This window comes from Mus musculus, chromosome X (assembly GCF_000001635.26).
Source record: "Mus musculus strain C57BL/6J chromosome X, GRCm38.p6 C57BL/6J".
NCBI classification, from domain to species: domain Eukaryota; kingdom Metazoa; phylum Chordata; class Mammalia; order Rodentia; family Muridae; genus Mus; species Mus musculus.
Window position 1 is genome coordinate 169,775,633 of NC_000086.7, and position 15,835 is coordinate 169,791,467.

The 15,835-nt window shown below is 39.5% G+C and overlaps 1 protein-coding gene and 1 pseudogene across 3 annotated transcripts in view; one reads left to right on the forward strand and one right to left on the reverse strand.

Annotated features, from left to right (window-relative positions):
• Mid1 (midline 1) overlaps positions 1-15,835 on the forward strand; it is a 305,600-nt gene that overhangs the window by 90,434 nt on the left and 199,331 nt on the right. The gene's annotated exons all lie outside the window — the stretch shown is intronic.
• 4933400A11Rik (RIKEN cDNA 4933400A11 gene) lies at positions 746-4,003 on the reverse strand (annotated as a pseudogene). Its single transcript, NR_003635.1, has 3 exons — positions 3,886-4,003; positions 2,462-2,552; positions 746-1,766 (listed from the first exon to the last, which is right to left on the reverse strand). The product of NR_003635.1 is annotated as an RIKEN cDNA 4933400A11 gene (transcript).

Genomic DNA, 15,835 nt, shown 5'->3' on the forward strand with positions numbered 1-15,835 from the left:
CACCAAACCCAGACACTGTTGCATATGCCAGCAAGATTTTGATGAAGTGACCCTGGTATAGCTGTCTCATATGAGGCTATGTCAGTGCCTGGCAAATACAGAAGTGGATGCTCACAGTCATCTATAAGATGGAACATAGGGCCCCCAATGGAGAAGCTAGAGAAAGTACCCAAGGAGCTGAAGGGGTCTGCAACCCTATAGGTGGAACAACATTATGAACTAACCAGTTCACCCAGAACTCATGTCTCTAGCTGCATATGTAGCAGAAGATGGCCTAGTCGGCCATCACTGGGAAGAGAGGCCCATTGGTATCGAAAATTTTATATGCCCCTGTACAGGGGGATGCCAGGGCCAAGAATCAGGAGTGGGTGGGTAGGGCAGCAGGGAGGGGGGGGTATAGGGAACTTTTGGGATAGCTTTTGAAATTTGAAATGTATATAATGAAAATATTTAATTAAAAAATCAAAAAAAAATAAAATAAATCTTTTGCAAGTAGTGATAAAAAAATACTAGCATTCTCTGAAATACCAGGTTATAATAGAAAAGACATTACCTGGGAGTTTTTTTTCACTTGGTTTTATTTCAATTTGTGAGTGACACAGGTGTTGGATTCAACAAGAATTTGAGAGTGACATAGGTGTTTAATTTAACAAGGCAGAGAATACATAACTAAACCCAAACAGGGTTATAAGTTCAGCAATATTCCATGAAGCTAGATCGGTTAAGTTTCTTTTTTTTTTCAATTGGTTAACTTTCTTAATAAGTCAATCTCATATTTATTTTATGAGCAAACCCTGTTGGATCTTTTATGCCCACACTTCCTAGAGACTGCTACAGTGGGCCATTAAGCATGTTTCAACTTGAGTTCTTTGCAGACTTTGTAGCTAAGTATCTTGTTCCAGTCGATTTTGTGGTAGGTAATTGGAAGCTGTCTGCGCAAGGCTTTGAATGTTGTACATGAAATTGTGTGGTAGTTTTCATTAAGTGCTGCCTGATACCCATTTTCTACCATCTCTATGATCTTAATAAACACCTTCGCAGTTTGATCTTCATTGATAACAGTTAATGACTCATGTACATCTTTATGGACAACTAGCTGGATATTTCCATTTTCATAATAATGAACGTGAGACTTGAGCATTCCAATGACCTGTGCTGTGGGTGGTGTGATGGTTAATTTCCACTGTGATCTCCAGGATCCATTCCAGAATGTTTGGGGCTGAAACTGGTGGCTTTCAATACATGCAATAATGGTTTTTTTCCCCTGTATTGTTTTACCATAAACAGTACTAAAGCCAGTAGAATAATACTGTTTCATATAGGCTTTTAAAGCCTTATCACAGGACTCTCTGAGATATGTTAAATTTCCATCTGTAAGCCCTAGCTGGAGGTTACTGATTGTTTTTTTTAAGTGATCAAATTTAAAAGAAACTCTGTTTCTTGGATCAAAAAATCTGTTGTTCCCTAGATGGCCATGCTCTGTAACTAACACATGATCGTCATACCCTTCTATCCTCACGGGCGTGAACTGATGCATGTTATACTGAGCAATTGCTTGTCCTATCCTTTTCTTGAGGAGATTGTCATTATTAACCAGCTGCCGAATATCATGGAAGACTTCCTTAAACTCGCCTGGAGGTGCTTGCTTGATGAATTTTGAAGCGATGTCTATCTTCTTCTCGTCAGATGCTTTATCTTTGCGGTTGGCCATTTTATCTTCTCATATTTGTCCCATTTTCAAAGTACTGCATGTTTCTTCTCCCTGCCTGGGATATAGATATCTTTAGAAAGTATTTCTTCTGCTATGGTTTGTTTGAGATTTGAATCACACTGGAAACCACCTGTATGTGTCTTTGCTAAGCTTAATCATTCTAAGATACTCAAAGACTAGGGAAAGCATCACAGAATCCTCTGCCTTGCTTTTCTAGTCTCAGTCTTGCTAATTCCTGGGCAGTGCCTCTCTCCTCTTATTGAGGCTCTAGCTGTAGAGAGGAAAGCACTCCTGTGCTCTGGGGCAAGCAGGGAAAACTACTTACCTCCAGTGGTTTGTCTTTAGGAAGATGTACTGGCTAGTTTTGTGTCAAATTGACACAGCTGGAGTTATCACAGAGAAAGGAGCTTCAGTTGAGGAAATGGCTCCATGAGATACAACTGTAAGGCATTTTCTCAATTAGTGATCAAGGATGGGAGGGCCCATTGTGGGTGGTGCCATATCTGGGCTGGTAGTCTTGGGTTCTATAAGAGAGCAGGCTGAGTAAGCCAGGGGAGCAAGCCAGTAAGTAACATCCCTCCATGGCCTCTGCATCAGCTCCTGCTTCCTGACCTGCTTGAGTTCCAGTCCTGACTTCCTTGGTGATGAACAGCAGCATGGAAGTGTAAGCTGAATAAACCCTTTCCTCCCCAACTTGCTTCTTGGTCATGATGTTTGTGCAGGAATAGAAACCCTGACTAAGACACTTACTAAGGATGATGCCCTCCAGATCCAGACAACTTCTGTTCCACTAAACAGTCACATTGACATTACTGCAGCGTTTCTTCTTTGGCAAAATTTCCTTAATTTGGGAACACAAGCTCTAGTAAGAATAGGTAAAGATAATGCCATTACAATTTACCTAATCATCCAGGAAACCATTGCTGCTGCACTTCAGTCAGAATATCTACAGGATGATGAGCAGCACACCCACCTCATGATGAACAGGGCATCTACCTGATGGGTGGAGTAGGATACTTTGATAACACTTAGAGTAGGATACCTAAATGATGATTAGAGCAGGACACCTACCTTATGGTTAGGGGTGTGAAAGCCAATCTCCATGTTCCTGCTGCACTTTGAGAGTGGCATTTCACTACTGACAGCACCAGGGATGAATTTAGTAGGGCTTCACCCCACATTGTGAGCTAGACCATATATGACAATGATGCTGTCTACCAGAGGCCTAGTGAAAGGACTCTAGCCAGCTCCAACATGGCTTATATGGTTCTGGCAAGCATTACCTGTCTACCTGTTCCCTCTGCCTTGCTAAAAACCATATATTGCATTCTTAAACCTAGCCACCAGTGTCTATTCCCTTATTTGCCCATTCCTCATCCTGAGGTTTACTATCAGCTATCAAAGTATTAAAGTCCAGAAATTAAAAAAAAAAACCCTTAGTTCACCCAATTAACATATCCAATCAATCAATATTAAACACCTCATTGTAATATGGGGTTTCCCCTTGTATGTTTATAAACTGCCATTTGCTTATGGGCCATGTCTGACTCTGCTGTCCAGAGGCAGGCCTTTGTCCACTACTTTGGGATAAATACTTCTCTGTCTACCTTGTTACCATCCCCTTCTTCCTGTCCCTCTATCCTCTCTTAGTTTCTTATTCTTATCTACTCTTACCTCTGGGAGAAATTAATCTCCTTTGTGCTAAGAACTTGGTCTTAGGGGTTCAGAGCCAATACCAATCCTTATATCTAAGTGTATCATGGTTAACATGGCCATGAATAGACTCCTTTCCTCTCATCTTATCTATCATTGTCCTCACCTGGTTGTATCATGAAATGTTTTGTGTGCCTGGCCCTTGAAAAGATCTTTAATGTGTAGCCAACTGACATTTTGTTAGAACTGCTTGACCCTGTGACCTTTCCTGTTGGTTGGTTGCCCCCTGGACTTCTGGGAACAAGAGAAGATATAAAAAGCCAGCAGTGATTTTCCTTTAGGATGGCAACTTCCTCTTCCACTACACAGACTCATTAGTTATACTGCTACATTTATAGTTTGACAAACCCTCCATATTGTGGAAACCGGAGCCCTAGTGGGTATAGGAAAAGATAGTGACTTTACAATTCATCTAAGTACCCAGGAAGCCAGTGCTGCTATAGTTAGATCAGAACACCTACCTGATTTTAAGCAGAATATTCTCTGGCGATGAACAAGGCATCTACTTGATGGGTCAAGTAAGATACCTGTATGCTGGTTAGAAGGGTGGCGTGCACTCTGAGATTGGACTTTACTACTGAATTCAGGAGGGCTCTGCCCCACTTTGTGAGCTAAAACATACATCACAATGATGCTAAGAGAGGCCTAGTGAAGGGACTCTAGCCAGCTCCAGCATGGCCTACATGGCTAAGGCAAGCCTTGAGCTTCTACCCATTCCCTCTGCCTTGCTAAAAAAATAAAAATAAAAAATAAATAAATAAAAAATTTTTAAAACATGAAATTACATTAATAAAGCTAGCCACCAAGTGCTTTTCCCTTGTTTGGCCACGTTCTCCTCCTGAGGCTGACAAAGTCCAGCTATAAAAGTATTTAAGTCCTGAAATCAAAAAGCCCCTCTTAGATCACCTGACTAACATGTCCAATGAATCAATATTAAATACCTCATCCTAACATGGGGTTTCTCCTTGTACCTGTATAAACTGCCATTTGCCTACAGGCCATGTCTTCCTCCTCTGTCCAGAGGCTAGACTTTGGCCTCCACTCTGGGACTAATACCCCTTCCCTGAATATCTTGTTCCATTCCCCTTCTCCCTGGTCCTCTATCTCCTCTTTTAGTCTTTCATTGTTTCTCTGGGCCAAATGAATCTCTTTGTGCTAAGAACCTAGTCTTGGGGATTCAGATCCAATACTAGTCCTTATACCTAGCTACACTATGATCCACAGGGCCATGAAGAGCCTCATTTCTTCTCACCTTATCTATCTATCATTATCCACATCTTTTTGTAATAATAAAGAGTGTGGCTGGCCCTTGAAAGTATTCCCAATATATAGTCAACTGTCACTTTGTTAGAACTGCTGGACCCTATGACCTTTAATGTAGGTTGCCTCAGAACTCTGGGAACAGCAGAGGGTATAACAAGCCAGCACTGTTTTACCTTGGGGATGCCAATTTCTACTTCCACTCAATGTCCTCATTGATTGTACTGTGATATTTCTAGTTTAACATGCCTTCTTTATTTTAGAAACTGGAGCCCTAATGGGTATAGGAAAAGTTAATACCTTTACAATTAATCTAAGCATCCATGAAGCCAGTTCTGCTATATTTAGATCAGTACACCTACCTGACGGTGAACAGGATGCCCACCTGATGATGAAGAGGTCATCTACCTGATGAGTCTAATATGATACCTGTATGACGTTTAGGGCAGGGCAACTACATGATGCTTACAGCAAAACAACTACCTACTTTATGGTTAGAGGTGTGAAGGCCAACCTCTTAGACACGTCTGCACACTGAGAGTGGAGTTTCACTACTGGCATCCCATCCCCATGGATAAATTCCAGATGGCTATGCCTTACATTGTGAACTAGACCATATACCACAAGACGATGTCCAACAGAGGCCTAATGAAGAGACTCTAGCTAGCTCCAGCATGGTCTACATGGCTCTGTCAGGCCTTGCCCTTGTACCTAATCCCTCTGTCTTGTTTCAAACCATAGTTTACATTCCAAAAGCTAGATGCAAAGTTATTTTTTCTTTATTTGTCAACTTCCTCATCATGAGGCTGACTACAAAGGCACATGTATAAAAGTATTGAAATCCAGCAATCAAAAATCCCCTTTAAGTTCATTTAATTACCATAACCGAATATTCATTCAATATTAAACACCTCATCCTATTTTGGGGTTTCCCCTTATACCTGTATAAACTGCCATTTTCTTCTGGGTCATGTCTGTCTCCTTTATCCAGATGGAGGTCTTTATCCTCCAGTCTGAATCTAAAATCCCTTCCCTGCCTACCTCTTTTCCTCTCTATCTCATCTCATTAGTCTCTTATTACCTGGTCTTTGTCCCTCTGAGGCAAATAAATATCCTTTGTACTAAGAATTTGATGATTCTTAGCCAATACCAGCCCTTATACCTATCTTTACCATGGTCAACAGGGCCATGAGTAACCTCTTTCTTCTCACCTTCTGTATCATTAAGTTCACCTTGTAATAATAAAATACTTTGTGTTTCTGGCCCGTGAAAAAATCCCCAATGTGTAGTCAACTGACACTTAGTTAGAACTGCTTGACCTTATGACCTTTAGTGGCGGTTGCCCTTTGGAACTCTGGGAACAGCAGAGGATATAACAAGACAGCACTGTTTTGCCTTTAGGATGGCAAATTCTGCTTCCACTGAAGAGTCTCATTGTTTGTACTGTGATATTTCTCGTTTGCCAAGGCTTCCTTGTTTTGGGAAGAAGAGCCCTAATGTGTAAAGGAAAAATTAATGACTTTGCAATTCGTCTAAGCATCCAGGAAGCCAGTAATGCTATAGTTAGATCAGGACACCTACCTGATGATGAGCAGGACACTCTCCTTATGATGAATGTGGCATCTACTTGATGGGTTAAGTGGGATACCTGTATGCTGGTTAGAGCAGAGCACCTTTATGATGGTTAGAACAGGGCACCTACCTTATGGTTAGAAGTATGAAGGTCAAGCTCCAAGACTCTGCTGCACTCTGAGAGTGGTGTGGCACTACTGGCTGTGCAGGGGATGAATTCAGGATTGTTCAACTCCACATTGTGAACTAGACCATACAACACAATGTTTCTGTAGAGCAAGGCCCAGTGAAGTGACTTCAGACAGCTCTAGCCTGGCCTACATGGCTATGGCAAGCCTTGAGTTTGTACTCACTCCATCTCCCTTGCTAAAAATAAACAAAACAAAACAAAACAAAACAAAACAAAACAAAACAAAACATGAGATTGCATTCCTAAAGCTAGCCACCAAGGTCTATTCCCATATTTGTTTACTTCCTCCTGTTGAGGTTGACTACCAGGTTCCAGCTATAGCTGTATTGAAGTCTAGAAATCCAAACACCACTTTTAGTTCACCTTGTTCACATGTCCAATGAATCAATATTAAACACCTCATTCTAGCATCGGGTTTCCCCTCGGTCCTGTATAAAATGTCATTTGACTATGGGCCATGTTTGTTTTCTCTATCTAGATGCAGGCCTTTGTCCTTGACTCTGGACTAATACCCCTTCACTGTTCTATCCTCTTCTCCTTGGTCCTCTACCTCCTCTCTTAGTCTCTTATTCCCTGACCTTTGTCCTTCCAAGGCAAATAAATCTTCTTTGTGCTGAGAACTTGGTCTTGGGGGTTTAGAGCCAATACCAGTCCTTATATCTAAGGGTATCATGGTCAGCAGGGCCATGAAGAGCCTCCTTTCCTCTCACTGTGTATATACTTGTCCTTTGTGTTTCTGTCCTTTGAAAGGATCCCCAGTGTGTAGTCAACTGACAGAACTGCTAGACCCTCTGCCCTTTTGTGTTGGTTGCCTCTTGAACTACTGGAAATCGAGGCAGAGTAGAGTATGGCAGGACAAAAATAAGAGACTGTTGAGTCAGCAGAAGCTGAGCTGAGCCAGAGAAGTTATTTTTAGGACACAGGTTAAGAACTCAAGAAGAACCTATACAAAGTAGCAAAACATAAAAACTTAAAGGTATACCTTGTCTCAGCTTTTCTATGTGTCTCTCAATTTTCTATCCCCTGCCCCCCCTCCACTGTTTTATGACTGTCTCACTTTATAGAACTGGCTGGCCTGGAACTTGCTATGTAGATCAGGCTTGCTATGTAGCTCAAGCTGCCCTTGAGCTCATAGAGCTCTTCTGCCTGCCTCTGCCTCCCTAGAGCTAAGATTAAAGGTATTAGCCCCCCACCAGTTTTACCTCCTCTTTAATTATGTCCATGTTTCTTGTTCTGTCTCTGTCTCTCTCCATCTCTTTCTCATCATTTTATTTCTATCTTAGTCTTTTTCTAAATTTGTCACCCTGCATTTCTCCCTTTGTATCCTTTTGTGTTTCTCCCAAGACTTGAGTTTCCTTTCTCTAACTGACCCCATGAAGTCTACACTTTTCTTCCCCTGTCCCTCAATCCTTTATTTATTCCTATAGGTTTTCTTCTCTTCTGTGACCTCTTCCTCCAGCACCATCCCATATTCATATTTTCTTCTCCTCTTTCTGCTTGTCCCATATATTTTTATTTGCAGCTCCTCTGAGTAGCTTCTCAGAAAGAACTTTTGAAATAGTGGCAGGAAGCTTTTGTGATATTTGCCCATTGCAGCTTTGGCATTGTTTACAGTGCAATATTCAACCTTATGTTGGCTTACTCCTACATTTCAAAAGTGTGTAATTAGACACCAAAATCTGTTCCAAGTACAGAGTATTTAAGGATTAAAAAAGTATATATCCCTTGAGTATCCATATTATCTTGTATACAAGGGTCTTGTAGTATATGTTTGATGAGTTTTCTGGTTTCTGCAGAAATCAATTTACAAGATTTCTAAGAAAGCCTGTCAAATAACTCTTATCCTTGCAGCCTATGTTTTTTCCTAAATATAGTTAATGGGAACAAAGTAAGGTTTCCATTAGCATTTTTAAATTTCTTTGTTCCACAATGAAAAATAATATTCTAACACTGTTGGTTTTCCAAATCCAGGGGTGGAATATAGAAATCAGGGTGTGTATGCTTACTTGCGTGATGATACACCCATGTTATAAATAAAATAACTGCAAATGCACTTCATCAAAAAATTCATATACATAAATGCTTTCTCAATGTGTGTACATAGGCACAAATCTTCTAAATCAGTTATTCTCAAACCTCCTAATGCTGTAACACTTTAATATAGTTCTTCACATTGTGATGACCCCCAACAATAACGTTATTTTTGTTGCTACTTCATAACTCTGATTTTGCTACTGTTATAAATCATGAGTCAGCAACCCTATAGGTGGAACAACAATATGAACTAACCAGTACCCCTGGAGCTTGTGTCTCTAGCTGCATATGTAGCAGAAGATGGCCTAGTCAGCCATCATTGGCAAGAGAGGCCCCTTGATCTTGCAAACTTTATATGACAGGGGAATGTCAGGGCCAAGAAGTGGGTGTGTGTGGGTAGGGGAGCAGGGTTGGGGGAGGGTATAGGGGACTTTTAGGATAGCATTTGAAATGTAAATGAAGAAAATATCTAATAATTTTTTTTTAAATCATGAGTTAAATATATTGGTAGATAAAGAATTACAAAAGGAGTCAAACCCCACAAGTTAAGAACTGCTTTTCTGATCGGTCTGCCTTTTTATATGTTACTTGGCCTTTTTCCCTTACTGCTTTTAATGTTCTTTCTTTGTTTTGTGAATTTGGGTTTTGACTATTATGTGACAGGAGGAATTTCTTTTCTGGTCTAATCTATTTGGAGTTCTGTAGGCTTCTTGTATGTTCATGGGCATCTCTTTCTTTAGGTTAGGAAAGTTTTCGTCTATAGTTTTGTTGAAGATATTTACTGGCCCTTTAAGTTGGGAATCTTCACTCTCTTCTATACCTATTATCCTTAGGTTTGGTCTTCTCATTGTGTCCTGGATTTGCTGGATGTTTTGGGTTAGGAGCATTTTGCTTCTTGCATTTTCTTTGACTGTTGTGTCAATGGTATCTTCTGCCCCTGAGATTCTCTCTTCTATCTCTTATATTCTGTTGGTGGATGCTTGCATCTATGACTCCTGATCTCTTTCCTAGGTTTTCTAACTCCAGGGTTGTCTCCCTTTGTGATTTCCTTATTGTTTCTATTTCCATTTTTAGATCCTGGATGGTTTTGTTCAGTTCCTTCATCTGTTTGGTTATATTTTCCTGTAATTCTTTAAGTTATTTTTGTGTTTCCTCTTTAAGGGCTTCTACCTGTTTACCTGTGTTCTCCTGTATTTCTTTTTTTTTTAATTTTTTTATTAGGTATTTTCCCCGTTTACATTTTCAATGCTATCCCAAAGGTCCCCCATACCCACCCCCCCCAATCCCCTACCCACCCACTCCCCCTTTTTGGCCCTGGCGTTCCCCTGTACTGGGGCATCTAAAGTTGGCAAGTCCAATGGGCCTCTCTTTGCAGTGATGGCCGACTAGGCCATCTTTTGATGCATATGCAGCTAGAGACAAGAGCTCCGGGGTACTAGTTAGTTCATATTGTTGTTCCACCTATAGGGTTGCAGATCCCTTCAGCTCCTTGGGTACTTTCTCTAGCTCCTCCATTGGGGGCCGTGTGACCCATCCAATAGCTGACTGTGATCATCCACTTCTGTATTTGCTAGGCCCCGGCATAGTCTCACAAGAGAGAGCTATATCTGGGTCCTTTCAGCAAAATTTTGCTAGTGTGTGCAATGGTGTCAGCGTTTGGAAGCTGATTATGGGATGGATCCCTGCATATGGCAATCACTAGATGGTCCATCTTTTTGTATTTCTTTAAGGGAGTTATTTATGTCTGCCTTAAAGTCCTCTATCGTCATCATGAGTTGTGATTTTAAATCAGTCTTGTTTTTCTGGTGTGTTGGGGTAACCAGAACTTGCTGTGGTGGAAGAACTGGGTCATGATAATGCCAAGTAGACTTATGGAGGGAGCAACGGTGTCAACAGGCCAGACCCCCTGGAGTGCCCAGGGACTGGACCAACAACCAAAGAATACACACAGAGGGACCCATGGTCCTGGCCACATATGTGGCAGAGAATGGCCTTGTTGGACATCAGTGGGAATAGAGGCTTTTGGGCCTGAGTGTGTTTGATGCCCTAGTGCAGGGGAATGCCAGGGTGGGACGATGGGAGTCAGTGAGTAGGAGAGCACCCTCATAGAGGTAGGAGGAGGGGATGTGATGGGGGGGGGGGTTCCGAAGGGGACATCTGGAAACATTTAAAATGTAAATAAAGAAAAGAAAGCCCCCCAAAATTAATAAGTTGAAGGAGCCATGAGGAGCAAGCCAGTAAGTAACACTCCTCCATGGTCTCTACTTCAGTTCCTGCTTCCAGGCTCCTTCAATGATGGAATATAAGCCAAATAAACTCTTTTCTCTTCAAGTGAAAAAATTAAAAAAAAAATTTTAATTTAAAAAAGCTTTAAATCTGAAAGAGAGAGAGAGAGAGAGGGAGAGAGAGAGAGAGAGAGAGAGAGAGAGAGAGAGAGAGAGAGAGAGAGAACTGCTTCTCTAAACCTACAGTACTATTCAAAGACCTGATTGTTTAAAGAGAAATTTCAAGATGTGTCTTAGTTAGGGTTACTATCGCTGTGATGAAACATCATGACCAAAGTAATTTGGGTCATGGTAGGATTTATTTGGCTTACACTTCCACATCATAGTCCAACACTGAAGGAAATCAGGACAGGAACTCAAACAGATTCAGAACCTGGAGCCAGCTGAGTCAGTGGCCCTGGAGGAATGCTGCTTACTGGCTTACTCATTATGGCTTGCTCAGCCTGCTTCTTATAGAACTCAGGGATAACCCCATCCACAATTGTCTGGCCTTGCTCCCATCAATCACTATGAAAATGCCTTACAGCCTTGCCTATGGACAGATCTTATGGCAGCATTTCCTTAATTGAGATTTCCTCATCTCAGAAGACTTTAGCTTCAGCCAAGCTGACTACTCAGCATGACTAGACAATTTGAGAGTTTGTGATTTTATATAAAGATACTATGGAATCTCTTGGTTTAAGTTTAAACAGTATCATTCAAAAAGATATCTAAGTCTGTCATAAATAACTGAAGAAGTATCACATAACTCAAAGAATCTTTTAGTTCTTATCAAGGAAAAAAGTCTGAAAACAAGAGAAAAGAACCTGAGGATGGAGGAATGTGGAAGCTCTTTCATAAACCTACTAAGTGTACATGTTAGCATATCCTTTCTACTGTCTTCCATGGACACTAGGGCTAAAGACATCCTGGTAATTAAAAAAAATGCCTCCTTTCTTCCAACTTAAACCCACAGGAGCTGCCATCTGCTTTGCTCTTCTTGATGGAAAGGGCAAGTTTTAGTCTTGAATAATAGCAAATACTACAAAAATAAGACTTACAGACATAACCGGCCATTTTTTTTCTTAACTCTTGCAAAACAAAACAAAAAGACAAAAGAAAACAAAGCAAATAAACAGAAATTGAGGAATTCTAAAGTGGTGCTCCCCTAGTCCCTAGTCAATCTCTAAGCAGCTTTTGGCTTCACCAATAAAGTTTCTCACCCCAAAAGCCCAAAATACACCTTGTGACTTCAAAAGCAATGTAATCGTGTAACTAAAACTATACAGTAATTTTAGATTAAGTATATCACCCTTTGAAATCTTACTTTGAAAAAATTTATACTGGGGTAGAAATTAGAAGGATGTTACAAATTAATTTACCCTGACCATGTTCTTTAAAAAATCATTAATAATAATATTAAATTGAGCCAGGGCCTTAAATCCTAGCACTCTGGAAGCTGAGGCAGGTGGATCTCTGAATTCAGGCCAACCTGGTCTACAGAGTGAGTTGACATCCAGGCTACACAGAGAATCCATGTCTAAAAAAATAGTAATAATAATTAAATTATTTTCAGGAATTCTTTGTCTTTAAAGGCAGAAGTTTCAAGAATAAGAATTTTAAACACATTTATTCTTCATATATAGAACTTCAACACATATATTGCTCAACAAAATTTCCTTAAGCTTCTTTATAGAGCACTACACTAGATTTTATTTTAATATAAGAAAAATTACATCTAATATAAACCAAAATAACAAGACCTGTAAAAATTGTAGTGTGTGTTTCAAAATCCCCTTTATTCCTAATATTTTAATGCTGTAAAATGGAAGAAAAAAATCGCATTAGTTAGCAGTTGATGTCTAAGCAGGCTGTGATAAATTTCAAGTAATCAGGTAGTGATGAACAAATCTCCGAGAGGAATGAGAGAGAAGCAATCACAGTCGCTCCTGATATGAGAAGAACAAAGGGTTTAGGAACTGCCAAAACTTGTTAATTGAGGTGAAAATCCACAGATCCTAAGTGAACAGTACCATGAGTTTTAATGAACTTATATGCCCATGTAATCAGACCCACAGCCACTAGGACATTACTATCCAGAAAAGTTCCTCCATGCCTCCTCCTTAGTATCCTATGAATTTAATGTTAAGCATTTGTCTTATATACCACTTTTGCATGTTGTGAATAAAAATGATCAAAATATTTGTGTACAAATTTCTGTGGGGACACTTATGTTAGGTAAATACCTGGGAAATAAAATTGTGGTCACCGAGTATATTGAAATATTCTAGAAGCTACAAAATATTTTTTCAAAATACATCCTATACTTTCAGTGGTAATGGGTGAAAATCATTCTTGTTACTACACACCTTGCTATTCTACTAAGTATGAAGTAGTATTTGTTAATAATTTCATTTATATTTCCTTGATGGCTAATGATTCAGAAAAATGTTTCTCTGTATTTATTGGTAACTCATATGCCTTTGGCAGTATATTTTGTTTAGGATGATTGCCTTTATATTTCTAACGTGTACGGATACTTTTGTATATTTCAGAACCATGTCTTGTGTTAGATATCTAGAGTCACAGGGTTACTAATAGTTAAGCTACTATGTGGCTGCTGGAAAAAGAACTGTGGTTGCCTGCAAAGTCCGCAAGGACTCTTAACTACTGACCCATCTCTCAGGTGCCTGAAACTCTACTTTAGATGTTCTTTACCACATTAATAAATGTGCCTTCATTCTTAATTTACAGACAGCTCTATTTCATTGAGTGAATGTGAACTTTTATAAGATTACTTTTCTGTGTCTAGGGAAATGATCATCTGGTTCGCTTTCTTCTGTAAATGTTGCAAGTTACACTGATTAACTGACTGGTTTTGCATGTTAAACTAACATTACATCCCTGGTGTTCTGGGAAATATTTTTTTTTTAAAAAATTGAACTGGCACGTTTCTGAGCTTGTGTCTCTGCCCCAGCAGCCTGGATGGCCATGCACTGGAGGGCAATGGCCGACCTGTTTTGATCTCATAGAGACTCTTATTCAGAACTCCACATTCTCTCCAGCCACCTTGCTAGGTTCCCACTGGTGGGTCGTTACCATGCCAACCCCGTGTTTCAAATCACCCACAACCTTTATGGTGCACATCTGGCCAACCGCCATACCTTTCTTTTTTGAACCCAGATGAGCCACTGTGTGAAGGAAAACACAACACAAACTTAGTTCAGGAACAATAGTAACTCAATCTCTGGGTGCAACAAAGAAAAATCTAACCTTGTAAGCCTTATTAAAATCTGATTCCTCCAGTGGAGAATCCTTGTGGATCTGCCATGATACCAGGAAACTCTAGCAGCTTCATCTAACCCATATGCAGTACCCATTCCAAAAGGACCTTGAGTCTCTCCTGCTTCCTCTCTTCCTCTGTCCAACCCAGAAGTCCAGTTTACTCACCCAGTGATTGGCTCCTTTATTCATTAGGGGATAGTCACCTGAGTATGACTCACTCCGTGTCCACAACCCCTCCCAGGAGAGCAAAATTAGCATCCAAACAGCACCCGGCCTATCCACAACGCGCTGGCCATGATGTATTAGGCTTTTCCTGTGCTCCCGGACTCATTTTCCTAACTCTTAAAGATTTTCATGTCTATTTTCATGAGCAATGTCAGTTTATTTTCTTAAGCTCTATTTGTTTTATCAAATTTTGACAGTTTTATGTCACCTTCACAATATTTAAGTTGGGGAAACAGTTCTTCGTCTTGTGTTTTCAGAAATAGTATATGCAAAACAGGTACTTCTTTCTCCCATCAGTAAAGAAACTCTCTGAAATTCATTTTCTTTTTTTTTTGAGATTATAATATAATTATATCATTTTCTGTTCCCCTTTCCTTCCTTCAAATCATTCCATATACTTTTGTGACCTCTATTTTTTTTCCAGGGGAAGAATTGTCACTTCATTGCAATTTCTTTACTAGGTATAAAAATAGCAAGATTTCTATTTTCTCTTGTATCTGTTCCTAACTGCTTGTTTTTCTACAAATTTATCTCTGCCAACAATGCTATTGATATCATCAACACTAAATTGTAATTTATTATTTTCCAAAAGGTCATGGAATCTTGCACAGTATGCTAACACTTTTTATGTATGATAAAGCTTATTTACATTTTCTCTCTTCTTCCGTGATCAATATTGCTAAGAATTTATCAATTTCTTACCAAGTAAGTTCCAGGAATCAACTTTTTAAAAAAAAGTTTTATTTATTATATTTATATGAGTACACTGGAGCTGTGTTCAGACACACCAGAAGAGGGCATCAGATCTCATTAGGGATGGTTGTGAGCCACCATGTGGTTGCTGGGATTTGAACTCAGGACCTCTGGAAGAGCAGCCAATGCTCTTAACCACTGAGCCATCTCTCCAGCCCTAGGAATTAACTTTTAAAAGCTTTTAATTTTTTTTTTAATTTTTGTTGCATGTGCATGTATATATGCCTGCAGAAGGTGGGGAATGTGTATCATGGCACATATGGAGGGCAGAGGACAATCTTCAGTAGTTTTTTTTTTTTTCTCTCATTCCAATGTGGGCCATTTTGCTGTTCTTCCATTCTTAACATTGCTGAATATTTGAGTTGTCATTTTTATTTACCATTTTTATTCTTTTTTTACTTTTCCTTCCATTATCTTAAGTTTTATTTGTTCTTCTTTACCGAGACAACTAAGATATAAGTGTGCATTATTGATTTTAGACGTTGCTTTTTAAAAATACTCATTTGATTCAAGGAATTCTCCTCCAATCAGTGCTTCAAATTGCACCTCACAAATTTTGGTATACTGTGAAACTTTTCACTCAGTTGAATCATTTTCTAATTTTTCTTATGATTTCTTCTATTTATTGTTTATCTAGCTGTGTGTTATTTCACTTTTCAAGTATTTGAGAATTTTATTTATGTTTCAGTGTTTTACACTTATTTATTTACTGTCTGCATGTGATGTGTGTGACTGTTTTGTGTGTATGTGTGTATGTGTATATTTGTGTATGCCATGGTCTAAAATTGTAGTTAAAAAATCTGCAGGAGACAATATTCTCCTTCTATC